Source organism: Delphinapterus leucas, chromosome 21, assembly GCF_059928025.1.
Source record: "Delphinapterus leucas isolate spDelLeu-1000000601 "Yukka" chromosome 21, BTC_Dleu_Yukka2, whole genome shotgun sequence".
Lineage (NCBI taxonomy): Eukaryota > Metazoa > Chordata > Mammalia > Artiodactyla > Monodontidae > Delphinapterus > Delphinapterus leucas.
In genome coordinates this window covers 17,896,830-17,912,724 of record NC_143149.1, presented here as the reverse complement: position 1 = coordinate 17,912,724, position 15,895 = coordinate 17,896,830, and positions in this window count along the sequence as shown.

Sequence of the window (15,895 nt, the reverse complement as noted above, 5' to 3'; positions counted from 1 at the left end):
CCAAAAGTTCCTAGAATTACTATGGCTTGAAATAGGAGATCAAAATATCAAAGCAAATGAAAGACTTCCAGTATACTGCTGTTGAGAACATAAATGACTGACCAGTTTGCAAAACTGTTGAAAGTTTCTTTAAAAAGAAATCTCCCATGTGGTCCAGGCATTTTATTCCTAAATATTTACCCAAGAGAAATAAAAACATATATTCATACAAAAACTTCTACACAAGTGTTCATAGAAGTTCCATTTGCAATAGCCAAAACTAGAAACAATCCAAATGTCCATCAACAGGTAAATAGATTAAAAACTTATGATATATGTCCTTACAATGGAATACTACTTAGCCATAAAAAGGGATGAGCTATTGAAACACTCTACCACATGGATGTCTCTCAAAATAATAAAGCTGAGTGAAAGAAGTCAGATTTTAAAAGAGCACATATTGTTTGCTTCTGTGTATATAAACGTCTAGGAAAGGCAAACTAATGTAGGGGCATAAAAGAGAAGGAAAAAAGTGAGAGGGAGGGATTACCAAGGCGTCAAGGAAACTGTTGCCAGTGATGGATATGTTCATTAACTTGAATGTGAGTGAGGATTGTATGGGCATTTTTATATCCAACATGTTACATTATATACTTTAAATATATGTGCTTTTATATGCCGATTACACTTCACTAAAGTTGTTTAAAAATAGAGATTTTGCGAAAAGTAGGCATACTATTAAAAATGTTGCTACTTCTTATTAAAAGAAGAGGGTTTTAAAAAAAAGAAGGTAATAAAAATAACACTTGTATCATAGAAACTTCATTTGGCTATTAAGCCCCAGAGCTCTATTTTCTGTACAATGACTTAAGCATGCATTAATTATACTGGGAGAAAAATTTTACTTTACATCCTAACACTTCTCAATATTAATGGTTTAAATCACCAAAGGTGTCAGTAATTAAGAGACTTGATTTCAAGGTGCTTCTTTTTATCTAACACTCATTTTAAATAATTTGAGATAATGTAAAAAGTGTTAAATTAGAAAGAATTAAAAATTGGACTTACATTATTGAAACCAAAAAGGATCATGTGGGGCTCCTGGGCATGGAAGCCTTTCAGACAATTGCTAATCAGGGAAGGGAGGGGACACAGAGTCAAGGGAGGAGCAGCCAAGAAACAATGGTGCAGCCTTGGGGCAGGGTCCTGGTTCTGCCTCAAGGGATACACATAACAATATCTTTGAGCTCTTTACAGAACTAAAATCCCCAACAACTGGAAGATGTTAGCATTCTTCATTCTGGAGAAGACCACCTGAGGCCAGATTAAAGGAACTAGAGAAACTCATCAAGAGACTACCTGAGGCCAGATTAAAGGAGTACAGGCCCTGCACACACCCTAATCCTTATCAGCAACCTTGCCCTTGAACCATTGCTATAAAACTCAACACCAAATCCTCCTAGGTTGGGACACACAGCTTTGAGGGGTATGAGCCTGCTGTGTCCCCCTTTGCCTGGCAAAGCAATAAAGCTCTTCTTTTCTACTTCACCCAAAATTCTGTCTGCGAGATTCGATTCAGCACCAGGGTACAGAGGCCAAGCTTTCGGCATCACTATTAAGCTAAATATACCAAATTTGAACCTGAACCTCCTCTAATCTTATTAATCCATCTTTTCACATCATCCCATCACCACCTAAACTTTCTCTCCCATCCTTCTGCTCCTGCCTGTTTCATACCCTTTTCATTGCTGTTCTTTCATCCAGCCTCCTTCATTTTCCTCTGTATTGTTCCTTCTTTTTTCATTTCTCTTTGTCCCTTTATATTTTAAACATTGTCGATCCCTTCATGTATTCTTTCTACTGAAAAAAAAATTAAATTCAATGTGAAAGTTCTCTTTCTTTCAGAAAGAGAAATATTAATGGTTTCATTCACTTTTCAAACTAAAAAAGAGCACACAACTCTAAACCCAGCAACCATAAAATATATATTTCAACAGGGATAGAAGAAAAAAGAAACAGACAGACCAAAAGGCCTATAAGAGGAGAAATTTTTTAAGAAAAGAAGGTGGGAAGGAAGGCAAGAAGAAGGAAGGAAGGCAAGGAAGAGACCATCGAGAAAAGTCAGTGGGTTTAGTTATTAATATCAGAGCCTAATATCTGAGATTCAGCTTGCAGTTCATCTGTGACACTTTATGAATTAATTTCCCTCTCCGATTTAGAACATCCCTTTTTAATGGTTGTGACAAGGTCCTCTAGAAGTTACTAGGTAGCCCTACCTTTGTTCTTTGAAAGATAATAGTCATCTCATTTCACAGCATGACAAAGCAAGGCTGGTATCAGTGTCGATTTATTCTCCTGAGTCATTTTTGCAATTATCCAGATTGTGCTTTTTTTGTTGTTTTGCTTCTTATTGAAGGGACGGGCATTTATTTCATCCCAGTGTATGTATTTTTAAAAGCCTTTACTCACACACAAAAACATGAATCACTCTATAGTTCTATGTATACTTGTTGATAAAATTCAGAAGCTCTTTTGCCAAATGGGAATAAACACTTGGAATTAAAAGGAAACCACAAGCCTTGGGCCAGAAAACACTCTCAATCTCCACGTTGTGTGTAATGAAAATAAGCCAAAAGCTAATGTTGATCTCATAGGTAAAAATGCCTTCAGGCCCTGAAATCCAAGGTCTTAACTGTTACAACAGTCATGACAGTACACTAGGGAATGAGCAGGAAAGTGCAAATGGGATGAAGTAATAATGCAATTCATTTCCTCCTTAACTCATGGGGTTCCTGAACTTTGTGGAAATGTCCTTGACAATTCTGTCATTATCATAAACCAAGTGCTAAAAGGGAGCATGAGGCTTAAGGAAAATCCTGCATTGAATAAAATTTTCTTATCAGGAATTAATGCCCTAAAACCCAGAAATATGAGAATTTTGTTAGCAATTCACACTATCTATGCAATCAGACATAAAGTAGCTGCCAGTACCACTATCAGCAGGTGATACTTACAGATAGTTCTCAGGTGGGCATTAAACCCACGGATTATAGGATCATCAGATTTTACTGAAATTAAGTCACCTCTGCAGAGTTGAAATGATAGCTATTACTAGAACAGCTAAAAAGAGAAAGTTTATTATGTTTTGAAGGGCAGAGAATAGACTAGCTAAAGAACCAGGCATCTAAGAATGAACTTAAAATAATAATGTTGATACCCACCAGCTCAGCAGCCTACCATGGTCTTAGAAACAGACACAAAATTATACTTATATTGCTTTGAGTTATCCAGGAATAACTAAATCCTTAATCTATGGGATATTGATCACGGAGGCATTATAGATTTTTGCATTTTCCATTTAATCACCATAATATGAACTCGGCATCTTTTAAAAGGTCTTTCATAAATTTTTTAAGTCAAATGTAATTGGTATTTCTGGCTTACCATGAAACTGTGGATGTTATATTGCAAGTTAAAGCGTTTATAAGAGAAATTAATGAGGGATCTTCTAGTAATATTGAGTTTTGCTAGTTCTGACCTTAAAAGCCAGAAGTAACCCTAAAGATGCCACCAAAATTGCAGTCCAGAAAATACAGTCTTACACTTCATCAAATGAATATATTTTCAGCAGTACTAAGAAAATAGTCTTGATAAATTGCAATGCCATGAGAGCTTTACTTTCTAATGGTCAATTTTTTTTTTTTTTTTTTGGTTGTGTTGGGTCTTCATTGCTGCCTGTGGGCTTCCTCTAGTTGCAGCGAGCAGGGGCTACTCTTCATTGTGGTTCATGGGCTTCTCATTGCGGTGGCTTCTCTTGTTGCAGAGCACAGGCTCTAGGCGTGCAGGCTCCAGTAGTTGTGGCACACGGGCTCTATAGTGCAGGCTCAGTAGTTGTGGTGCACGGGCTTAGCTGCTCTGCGGCATGTGGGATCTTCCCGGACCAACCTGTGTCCCCTGCATTGGCAGGAAGATTCTTAACCACTGCGCCACCAGGGAAGTCTTCTATAGTGGTCAATTTTTATTGAACATTGAAACCAGTTAGTGAACATTGAATATGTCAACACTGAAGTGTGATTTTTCCTATACTTTGTGTCTCGGCATGTTTCTCCTCAAGTTTATCCTGCCTGGGACTCTCTGAGCTTCCCGAACTTGGGTGGCTATTTCCTTTCCCATGTTAGGAAAGTTTTCGACTATAATCTCTTCAAATATTTTCTCAGGTCCTTTCTCTCTCTCTTCTCCTTCTGGGACCCCCATAATGTGAATGTTGTTCTGTTTAATGTTGTCCCAGAGGTCTCTTAGGCTGTCTTCATTTCTTTTCATTCTTTTTTCTTTATTCTGTTCCGCAGCAGTGAATTCCACCATTCTGTCTTCCAGGTCACTTATCCATTCTTCTGCCTCAGTTATTCCACTATTGATTCCTTCTAGTGTATTTTTCATCTCAGTTATTGTATTGTTCATCTCTGTTCATCTGTTCTTTAATTCTTCTAGGCATTTGTTCTTTAATTTTTCTAGGTCTTTGTTAAACATTTCTTGCTTCTTCTCTGAATTCTTTTTCTGGATGGTTGCCTGGGTTTTATCTTGTTCCTTCATCTGGTACAAAGTCCTCTGCCTTTTCATTTTGTCTATCTTTCTATGAATGTGGTTTTCCTTCCACAGGCTGCAGAACTGTAGTTCTTCTTGCTTCTGTTGTCTGCCTTCGCAAACTCAACATTTCTCACCTCTAAGAACAGAAGCCAGGAAAGAGCTTAAATTTAAAGACTCTCTTGCTGTCTTCTGCCTGAAATGACATGCATTTTCTCATCTTCAGCACTTGTTTTCAGGGAGGCACTTCCTCTGTGCATCAATCCCATCACACTCTCTTTTATTGTTCACTAGGTCACCTCCCCTGACACTGGCAGGTTATCACTCCTAAAAGCCTCATCACTTCATTTGTTTTTTAAATTAACCAAAATCCCCTTATCTGCTTTTTATTTCTTTGTTTGTTGAAACTCCCATAATTTCCTTTGGACAGAGTGAGGACTAAGAGGATCTAGGTTTGCTCAAAGAGCTGACTTACTCGTTCCCACAAATCTGTATAACTAAGAACATGTGGTTAAAACAGAAGGCATTTGTATCCTCTCCTTCGATCACGTAAAGAGCACAGCCATGTCATCTTGTCCTAATCATCTGTCAAAAACTACCACAGTGCTTATGAATTTCACTTCCATTACTGCTGAGAGATGTTATGGGAATTGATGGACACAAAAGAGTAACTCCTTAAAGGGAAATACTGTATAGTAAGTCCCCTACATATGAACCTTCAAGGTGCGAACTTTCAAAAATGCAACTGTGTCCAGAGAAAGGACAAAGAGAGACAAGAGGAAGAAGAAGTAAGTGAAAAACTGAAGAGATTCATGATGCAGGAAATGACAAGGGGATTTTCTTTATTTGAGGAGGCACTGTTAGTCTTTGAGGCACAGGACCTGAACGTATGACAGTACACGAAGGTTGCAGTGGCCATTCAGAATGCAATCCAGTGCTACCATGTCATCTGTGATGAGAAAAAAAGAGCTACTAACCAAACATCACTGGATCATTCTTTCAAGAGGGTAGAAAGAATCGAATCGAGCAAGGAACCAGAACCTGTGCCATCAATATCAGGCATGAGTGAAACTGCAGCTTGTCCTCCGTCTCCTATCGCTGACAATCCTTCAGCTCTACCATCTCCCTCCTCCTGTCGGTAACTCTTCTTGCCTGTTCACTCGATGCCAGCCCCTGTGTGCCAGCTGTTGTACTACTGTACTTTTCAAGGTACTGTACTGTAAGATTAAAAACGTTTTCTTTATTTTTTTGTGTTTGTTTTTTATGTATTATTTGTGTGAATAGAATTATAAACCTATTACAGTAGAGCAATTTAGTCGATTTTGTTAGCTGGGTACCTGGGCTAACTTTGTTGGATTTACGAACAAATTGGACTTATGAACACACTCTCAGAATGGAACTCATTCGTATGTAGGGGACTTACTGTAATATATTTATTAATGTATATATATTACATATAAGTGTCTGTGTAATATATGTATTGTATATGCATATATCCCTTTTTTTTAAATTTGAGAACCTATTGCTCTTAAACTCAAAACTATGAAGTACCCACTTATGTATATGGGTAGAAATCACCAATTCTTATAAAAATGTGCAGTCTAGTTAAAAGTTGTTTTTATTTATTTATTTATTTTTGGCTGCATTGGATCTTCATTGCCGTGTGTGGGCTTTCTCTGGTTGCATTGAGTGGGGGGCTACTCTTCATTGCAGTGCATAGGTGTCTCATTGAGGTGGCTTCTCTTTCTTGTGGAGCATGGGCTCTAGGCACGCGGGCTTCAGTAGTTGTGGCTTGCAGGCTCTAGAGCACAGGCACAGTAGTTGTGGCACATGGGCTTAGCTGCTCCATGGCATGTGGGATCTTCCCGGACCAGGGTGCCAACCTGTGTCCCCTGCATTGGCAATCGGATTCTTAACCACTGTGCCACCAGGGAAGTCCCTAGTTAAAAGTATTTTTATATGGATAAGTAACATGACTATAGAGCAGAAAGTAAACACTGTATTACCAGATTGTTTCCAGGTCCTGGTCAAAATCACCCCCTGAGGCCTCTGCATTTAATGAGGTCCCCTATATTCTCCTAGTTAAAGGGATCATGTAGTTTATCACTCAAAGTGGTACATTATTGAGAAAGGGGCACTTTAGTAATGACTTCAGGGAAATAAGTATCAACTGGGACAGTCCTGGGCAAATCAACCTATGGCTGCTGTTATGGGCTGAATTATGTCCTGCACCCACCCACCCACCCCCACCCCCAAATTCATGTGTTAAAGTTCTAACACAGTATCTCAGAACATGACCTTATTTGAAGATACGGTCTTCACAGAGGCAATCAAGTTAAAATGAGGTCATTAGGGTGGGCCCTAATCCAATATGACTGGTGTCCTTATAAAAGGGCAAATTTGGAAACAGACACACATACAGGGAGAGCACCATGTAAACATGAAGAGAGCCATTGATAAGACAAGGAGGAAGAACTAGAACAGTCTCTTCCTCACATCCCTCAGAAGGCTGCCAATACCTTGATTTTGGACTTCTAGCCTCCAGAAGTGTGAGACAATAAATTTATGTTGTTTGAACCACCCAGTTTGTGGTACTTTCTTACAGCAGTCCTAGCAAACTAATTCAGTCACTCTACTAGTAAATCTCTTTCTGGTGTTGTTAGTTCCATATGGATTTTGATTACTTGCAACCAAAAGACCTTTGACTTCAAGACTTCAGGAAATCAATATAAACAAGGAAAGGAGACATTGTCTAAACCACTTAGGACAGCAATTCAAGACAGCAGGAGTGCATGAGAGCTCACCAAGGAAGAGTGTGATGTTTCAACTCTATTCTTTCTTAAGAATCTGTTCAGGGTGGAGAGAGTCTTAGCAACAGCAAGAATGCCCTCAACGTCTAAGATCATGATTGTGGGAGACTGTTATTCAGCATGTAGTTATTCCATTATTTCCCCCACTCATGGGACTTGCTTAACCTCAGGGTGGATCAAAAGAACTTTTCACTCTGGCCTTAGGTGTATGGCTTGCTTTGGCTACTGGGATCTTAGCAGAAGTGATGCAAAATGAGGTTAGAAATGTATAAGAGCCACAGAACTCGCCCTCTTGCACCTCAGCCATCACACATGATGAGCTTCCCTTGTGTGGTTCCTATTCAGCCTGGACCATAGTATTATTACACCTGGAGTAGACCTGAGCCCTATGGACAGACACCAAGGCCAACTGGACCCACAGCTTGCAGCAGAGCCAGCCAAGCCCAATCTAAATCAGCCAGTCTGCAACCAACCCACATATGAGGAAGTAATAATAAATAACTGTTGTCATAAACCACCAAGTTTTGGGAGACTTTTGTTACACAGCCTTGTTGTGGCAATTGCTAAATAATATACAGGACTTCACTTTATTGCAGATACTATTAATTGTGCTATGTGGTAACTAGTGTGCTGATCTTGGTGCAGATATCATGGGAGACCATATTCCCACCTTCAAGGAGCTTCTAGTTTGGAAGAGAAGATAAAAGCACATTTTAAAATTGGCAAATAATGCAAAGTAGTATTCATCTAAGTGCCAAGTAATTCAGCATTAAAGGCTGTAAAGAGCATTAACAGCAACACAAAGATCTTGGTCACAACTGGGCCACGGATTACATAATCTATGCACGCCTATGACAAATAACCAAGGGAATAAAATAGTAACAATAACACAAATGTCATAGAGCGTAAATGAATAATTCCTTATTTCTCATGATCCTATCTTATTATTCAATCATAATTTTAAAATCACTGTGCATTTTGACTTTCCTCTCTATCTAGCCTCATGCAGTTTTCTAAACTTAGTAGGTAAAACTTTTTTGTAACTCTACCAAGAAAAAAATTTTCTTTTTTTAGACCTGGCCTGATGTTGGATCTTCAAAGAAGGCACATGGGTAGCACTTGCAAAGCACACTTGCAAAACACACTCTGCAGGGAAAGGGGTGTAGGTAAATGTCTATAAACACATCTCTGTGCTCTTCTTTAAAATTATACTTGTAAATGTTATTACACAGAAAATCCCACAGATGACTAATATTTAAATTGAATAAATATCCCACACACCATGGGAATCCCAGAAGCAACAACAGAGGAAAACAGCCAATTGACCTTTTCCACACTTCTGAGAAAGGGAACCAAAGGCACTCATTAATCATTACCCACTGAACAGTGATGAATGATTATTTGTCTTTTTTGCTTAACCTAATGAGAAAACAAGAACTACTATTAAGTTCCTTTTTGTGTATAATGCCACAAATCATAGATTTGGCAAGAATGGGGGTGGGGGGATGCCCTGTTGATTTACTGCATCACCATGATCAAAAACAGCTAAAATATTAGGTCTGAATAATTAATATGGATTTCTCCATAGGTTACTTATTCCTTTGGTTACATATCTTCATTTTGCTATATTTTTGATAAGGAAATAATTAAGTAGTATAATGATTATCATTCCTTTAGTTCTAAGGATATGAGTACGAGCAGATCATAGGGGAGACAGAACAAGAAACTAGGAATGGAAAATTTGAAAAATATGCAGACTTTAGAAGTCTGGACAGGAATGTATTTGAGAAACTAGATAGATATCTATAAACCAATAGATCCCAGGTACCAGAAACAGTCTACACAGTAGATCAGAAATCACATTTGAAATCAGATACCACACTGAGTTGTTAGCAATGAAAGTAAAAACCACTTAAATCAGTGCCTCTCAAACTTGAATGTGCATACCTATGGCCTGAGAACCTTATTAAAATGTAGATTCTGATTCAATAGTCCTGGGGTGGGATCTGAAATTCTGCATTTCTCACAAGTGTCCAGGTAATGCCAATGCTGCTAGTCCACATTCCACACTTTGAGGATCAGGAATTTAGTCTACCCAGAAATGGGGATATCAGAACATTAGGAAGTCAGTCCAGAGGTTGTGAGATAAAAACTCCAGTCACAGTAAGCTAATGATGCCTTAGGCCTCAGCCAGGATGTTTTGTATCCCTGCTTCTTGCCAACATAGCAATCAATCCCAGGGCACAGAGAGCCCGAGGTCCATAGATGGAAGTAGGTGATCCAGGGGAAGTAAGTAAAACAGATTTGAGAGGTAAACACAAGTGTAAGTGCCAATATTATCCAATACAAATGTGTAATCGAACAATTATACATCAACTCCCACATTCTGATTTTAATGGGGCCCCAGAAATTCAGTGTATTTTTGATACATGTAGTAGAAAAAGTTCTGGGTGAGCGGCACTGACTTATTTAACTCAGAATAATTGTCAGAGTTTTAATTCTGATCTAACATTCATCAGCTTTGTAACACAAATCAAGTTCACTTGGTCTCAGATTCCTCACCTACACAACGGGGGATAATAAGAATACTGACCTCATAAGAAGTATTGTGATGACCAAATGAAAACACGTAAAGGTCTTAGAAGAGTGCCTGGCACAGAGGAAACAAGAAATGTGTGCTATTAAAGCAAGACGTTGCCATGGTATTTCTCCAATCTCCTCTCTAGGAATGCAGGGTTACAGAGCTTCAGGGCTGAGGTGATGACTCTACGCCAGGTAAGAACTTACCAGAAACTTCTGACCTGGCCCCAGCCTGGCTCTTTAAACCTATGGACATAGGGATATAATATCAGAGCCTCAGTGTACTTGGCACTTTCTTTTTATATCTAAAGACTATTTGGGAGGGAAATATCTTATTCCTGCTTTCCCATCATTCTCTTTTCACCATTTCCAATCTCAATTACTTCTTTTTTCCTCTCCATTATTAACATATTTGCTGTAACCTTCTAGATGTTAGTGCCCTGTATTTGGAAACATATGAGTTAAGATCATTGACTATTTTATGAAAATATAACTTAAGGAGAAAACTTTAGGGATACGCCTTCCGGTACAAATAATTTTTAGATTCCTCCTACCATCCCTTCATTTAGCCAATTATGCATCCAATCTAAATTTTAATGATTCTTCACATATAATTTTTCTTGAATCTGCCTCTTTCGCTTTGGGGTGCCACCTTCCTTCTGTACTCTATGGCTCTCATGGCATAACCTGTAGATAAATACAGTTATAGTCTCTCATCTCTAATCATAACCCTATTTCAGGCTCTCAGTGGCCCATTGCTTTATCCACCTTCCTAAAATACTACTTTGTGTGAAATGTCTACTCTTCCTGAGAATCTTTTCTTCCACATCAAGCCTAGACTCTTTTGCCCACCATAACCTAACCTCTCTATCTGACCTATCTGTATCTTACCCATCTTTCAAAGAAATAAATTGTGCATCACCCCATTCACCTGCCACGCTGTCCTTAGTTGTCATTATCCTGTGCTTTGTTTGCCATCTTTTCCATTTGACTCTAATGACCACAAAGCATTCCCAAAGATATGCATGAAGTGAATTCCATGAATTTGACTGGCAGTTGACTGGGGCACACACATTAAGAAAAGAAAAACAGAAAGGACCCCAAAATACATTTACCCTTGTCTTTTCCTCAAAATTATGATCTCAGCTGAAGATTTACACAAAAGTGACATATACCAAAGTGTGTCATAGTTTAGAACAAAGTCTCATATTGGAAATGAATCCTGTGACTGACATACTATCCATTGTTTGACCACAGGTCAACATATCTGGGCTGAACATGATCCTGACACCCTGCCTGAGATCCCATTACCAGGCTACACATGGGTACATAAAGCTGTCGGACTGTTATTTTAAAAGACGGGCAAGGAAGAACATGATGATAGGGGTCAACTGCTGCTAGGAATATAGCTTTATGGCATGATAGAGCTGTTTAATGGTCCATTGACTGTTCTTCAAGACACCGGAGGTGTTTAAAGCTTTAGCCACCCAGGGTGTATAAAAGACCAGTAGTCAAACTAGATAGCTTTAAGTACCTTCTTTCAAAGTCCTTTTTCAAATATCAAAGCTGAATTTAATAATTATATGTTTAAAGTTCAGGTACAAAGAAAAATGATACAGATGGAAAAGGAATAGCAAAAATACTTCTCCACTCATCACTCATATTAATAAAGAAACATTATATACAATTTATATTCTTCTACTCTTTTGAAATTAGTGGCATGGTTTCTAACATTTTCCTTCTACTGAATTGCCATGGTTAGGAAATATGAGGCTATTTGCAAAGAAGTCTCTCCCACTATTACTTTTTTAAAAAATTAATAACCAAAGACTTACTCCTCAGAAGAGATGGATGGATGGATGGATGGATAGATAGATGGATAGGTAGATAGATAGATAGATCTTAACAAGTTAGGATTATTCATCTGTGACACTAAACACTCAAGTGGAAATGACGCCATGGCGCTCTCTCACTAGCAAAGACACGGATACATGCTGTTAGGTTCTATGCTTGTGTCTTCAATATAAGTCCCAATTTAAATAGAAAAGAAGGGATGAATAAAAGAAGGCCAATGGGAAGAAGGAACAAAGGGAGAGAAAATAACGTTTATTGATTACTCTTATGCATCAGGCACAACGTGTTGCATGACTTTTCACATTACTTGACAATCTATTTCCAACTCAAGCTTAAAGGAGAGCATGTGAATAACTCACAGATTTTAATTCCTATTTGGAGCATTCATGTTTCAAATTCAGCCCGATTTGGTCAATGTATTACTTTATTCTCCATTAGCATTCTACCGCATTTATGACAGATTAATCCACACTTGTTTTTAAACCAACGTGATAAGCATTTTATGGAACTTTTCTGCTCATGCACACTTTTTTTTTCATGCCAACTTTTTATGTCTACTCCTCATAGGTAATACTTACAGATTATTTTTGACACCTATATAATATTAAATAAAAAGTAATTTAGAGAGTTTTCCTATTATAAAATCATAGATAATAAATGCTTCTAGTTTAAAACATAACTAAACCAGCCGGTGATATAGCTTTTCCTTACTTCTTAATAAAGTACCTCTGAAGAAACAGAATAAACAAAACTTCAGAACAATACTGAAAACAAGAAATGAAAGTCAACGCATTACCAAAACTTAGAAGATTTACACTAACTTCAGACTGATGAAACTGGACCAAAATTTCAAACACTGGCTCTGCACATTATACCATTAGAAAGAGTGAAATCTATTAACTGGAAAAGAGCCAACAGTCTCCCACCACAACTACTTATACTGCAGATCAAAAAATACCAGGTCTATATATCAACTAGGGAGATGGTCAGCGGGGCACAGCGAGGGTCGGGGTGGGGTGGCACCCTGCATCCTCACAGCAATAGATCCACAGTTAAATCTCCAGGTGAAGGAACCGTCAGGGAGAGGCCTGGTCACAGCACATACTTACGGGAGTACGTTTTCATATACAATGTTCAGGGTGTCAGAAAGAGAAGATTCTTTCTCAGTCCAACAAAACTGAACAAAATAACAACCTGCTAACACTGGGCACTGGGCTAGAAACAATTCATGGGAAAGTATCACAGAGCTGTAGGTCTGAGGAGGTCGTTTAGTAACATCCTTGCAAATAATGAGATACGGGGGTCAACTGCCAAGAAACATCAGCATTGGACCTATGGGGAGAAATACTCCCACAGGTATGGAATAGTATAGTACATAGCGAAGACAACCCAATAAAACCAAAACAAAAAAAAAAACAGAAAACTTTGGTTTTCCTTGGTAGGTTTTTAAAAAACATAATTTTTTTTAACATCTTTATTGGGGTATAATTGCTTTACAATTGTGTGTTAGTTTCTGCTTTATAACAAAGTGAATCAGTTATACATATACATATGTTCCCATATCTCTTCCCTCTTCATCTCCCTCCCTCCCACCCTCCCTATCCCACCCCTCCAGGCAGTCACAAAGCACTGAGCTGATATCCCTGTGCTATGCGGCTGCTTCCCACTAGATATCTACCTTATGTTTGGTAGTGTATATATGTCCATGCCTCTCTCTCGCTTTGTCACAGCTCACCCTTCCCCCTCCCCATATCCTCAAGTCCATTCTCCAGTAGGTCTGTGTCTTTATTCCTGTCTTACCCCTAGCTTCTTCAGGACATTTTTTTTCTTAAATTCCATATATATGTGTTAGCATATGGTATTTGTCTTTCTCTTTCTGACTTACTTCACTCTGTATGACAGACTCTAGGTCTATCCACCTCATTACAAATAGCTCAATTTCATTTCTTTTTATGGCTGAGTAATATTCCATTGTATATATGTGACACATCTTCTTTATCCATTCATCCGATGATGGGCACTTAGGTTGTTTCCATCTCCAGGATATTGTAAATAGAGCTGCAATGAACATTTTGGTACACGACTCTTTTTGAATTATGGTTTTCTCAGGGTATATGCCCAGTAGTGGGATTGCTGGGTCATATGGTAGTTCTATTTGTAGTTTTTTAAGGAACCCCCATACTGTTCTCCATAGTGGCTGAACCAATTCACATTCCCACCAGCAGTGCAGGAGTGTTCCCTTTTCCCCACACCCTCTCCAGCATTTATTGTCCCTAGATTTTTTGATGATGGCCATTCTGACTGGTGTGAGATGATATCTCATTGTAGTTTTGATTTGCATTTCTCTAATGATTAATGATGTTGAGCATTCTTTCATGTGTTTGTTGGCAGTCTGTATATCTTCTTTGGAGAAATGTCTATTTAGGTCTTCTGCCCACTTTTGGCTTGGGTTGTTTGTTTTATTGTTATTGAGCTGCATGAGCTGCTTGTAAATTTTGGAAATTAATCCTTTGTCAGTTGCTTCATTTGCAAATATTTTCTCCGATTCTGAGGGTTGTCTTTTGGTCTTGTTTATGGTTTCCTTTGCTGTGCAAAAGCTTTGAAGTTTCATTAGGTCCCATTTGTTTATTTTTGTTTTTATTTCCATTTCTCTAGGAGGTGGGTCAAAAAGGATCCTGCTGTGATTTATGTCATAGAGTGTTCTATGTTTTCCTCTAAGAGCTTTATAGTTTCTGGGCTTACATTTAGGTCTTTAATACATTTTGAGCTTATTTTTGTGTATGGTGTTAGGGAGTGATCTAATTTCATACTTTTACATGTACCTGTCCAGTTTTCCCAGAACCACTTATTGAAGAGGCTGTCCTTTCTCCACTGTACATTCCTGCCTCCTTTATCAAAGATAAGGTGACCATATGTGTGTGGGTTTATCTCTGGGCTTTCTATCCTGTTCCATTGATCTATCTTTCTGTTTTTGTGCCAGTACCATAATATCTTGATTACTGTAGCTTTGTAGTATGGTCTGAAGTCAGGGAGCCTGATTCCTCCAGCTCCGTTTTTCGTTCTCAAGATTGCTTTGGCTATTCGGGGTATTTTTTGGTTCCATACAAATTGTGAAATTTTTTGTTCTAGTTCTGTGAAAAATGCCAGTGGTAGTTTGATAGGGACTGCATTGAATCTGTAGATTGCTTTGGGTCATAGAGTCATTTTCACAATGTTGATTCTTCCAATCCAAGAACATGGTATATCTCTCCATCTATTTGTATCATCTTTCATTTCTTTCATCAGTGTCTTATAATTTTCTGCATACAGGTCTTTTGTCTCCTTAGGTAGGTTTATTCCTAGATATTTTATTCTTTTTGTTGCAATGGTAAATGGGAGTGTTTTCTTGATTTCCCTTTCAGATTTTTCATCATTAGTGTATAGGAATGCAAGAGATTTCTGTGCATTAATTTTGTATCCTGCAACTTTACCAAATTCATTGATTAGCTCTAGTAGTTTTCTGGTAGCATCTTTAGGATTCTCTATATATAGTATCATGTCATCTGCAAACAAGTGACAGCTTTACTTCTTCTTTTCTGATTTGGATTCCTTTTATTTCCTTTTCTTCTCTGATTGCTGTGGCTAAAACTTCCAAAACTATGTTGAATAACAGTGGTGAGAGTGGGCAACCTTGTCTTGTTCCTGACCTTAGTGGAAATGCTTTCAGTTTTTCACCATTGAGGATGATGTTGGCTGTGGGTTTGTCATATATGGCCTTTATTATGTTGAGGAAAGTTCCCTCTATGCCTACTTTCTGCAGGGTTTTTATCATAAATGGGTGTTGAATTTTGTCAAAAGCTTTCTCTGCATCTATTGAGATGATCATATGGTTTTTCTCCTTCAATTTGTTAATATGGTTTATCACATTGATTGATTTGCGTATATTGAAGAATCCTTGCATTCCTGGAATAAACCCCACTTGATCATGGTGTATGATCCTTTTAATGTGCTGTTGGATTCTGTTTGCTAGTATTTTGTTGAGGATTTTTGCATCTATGTTCATCAGTGATATTGGCCTGTAGTTTTCTTTCTTTGTGACATCCTTGTCTGGT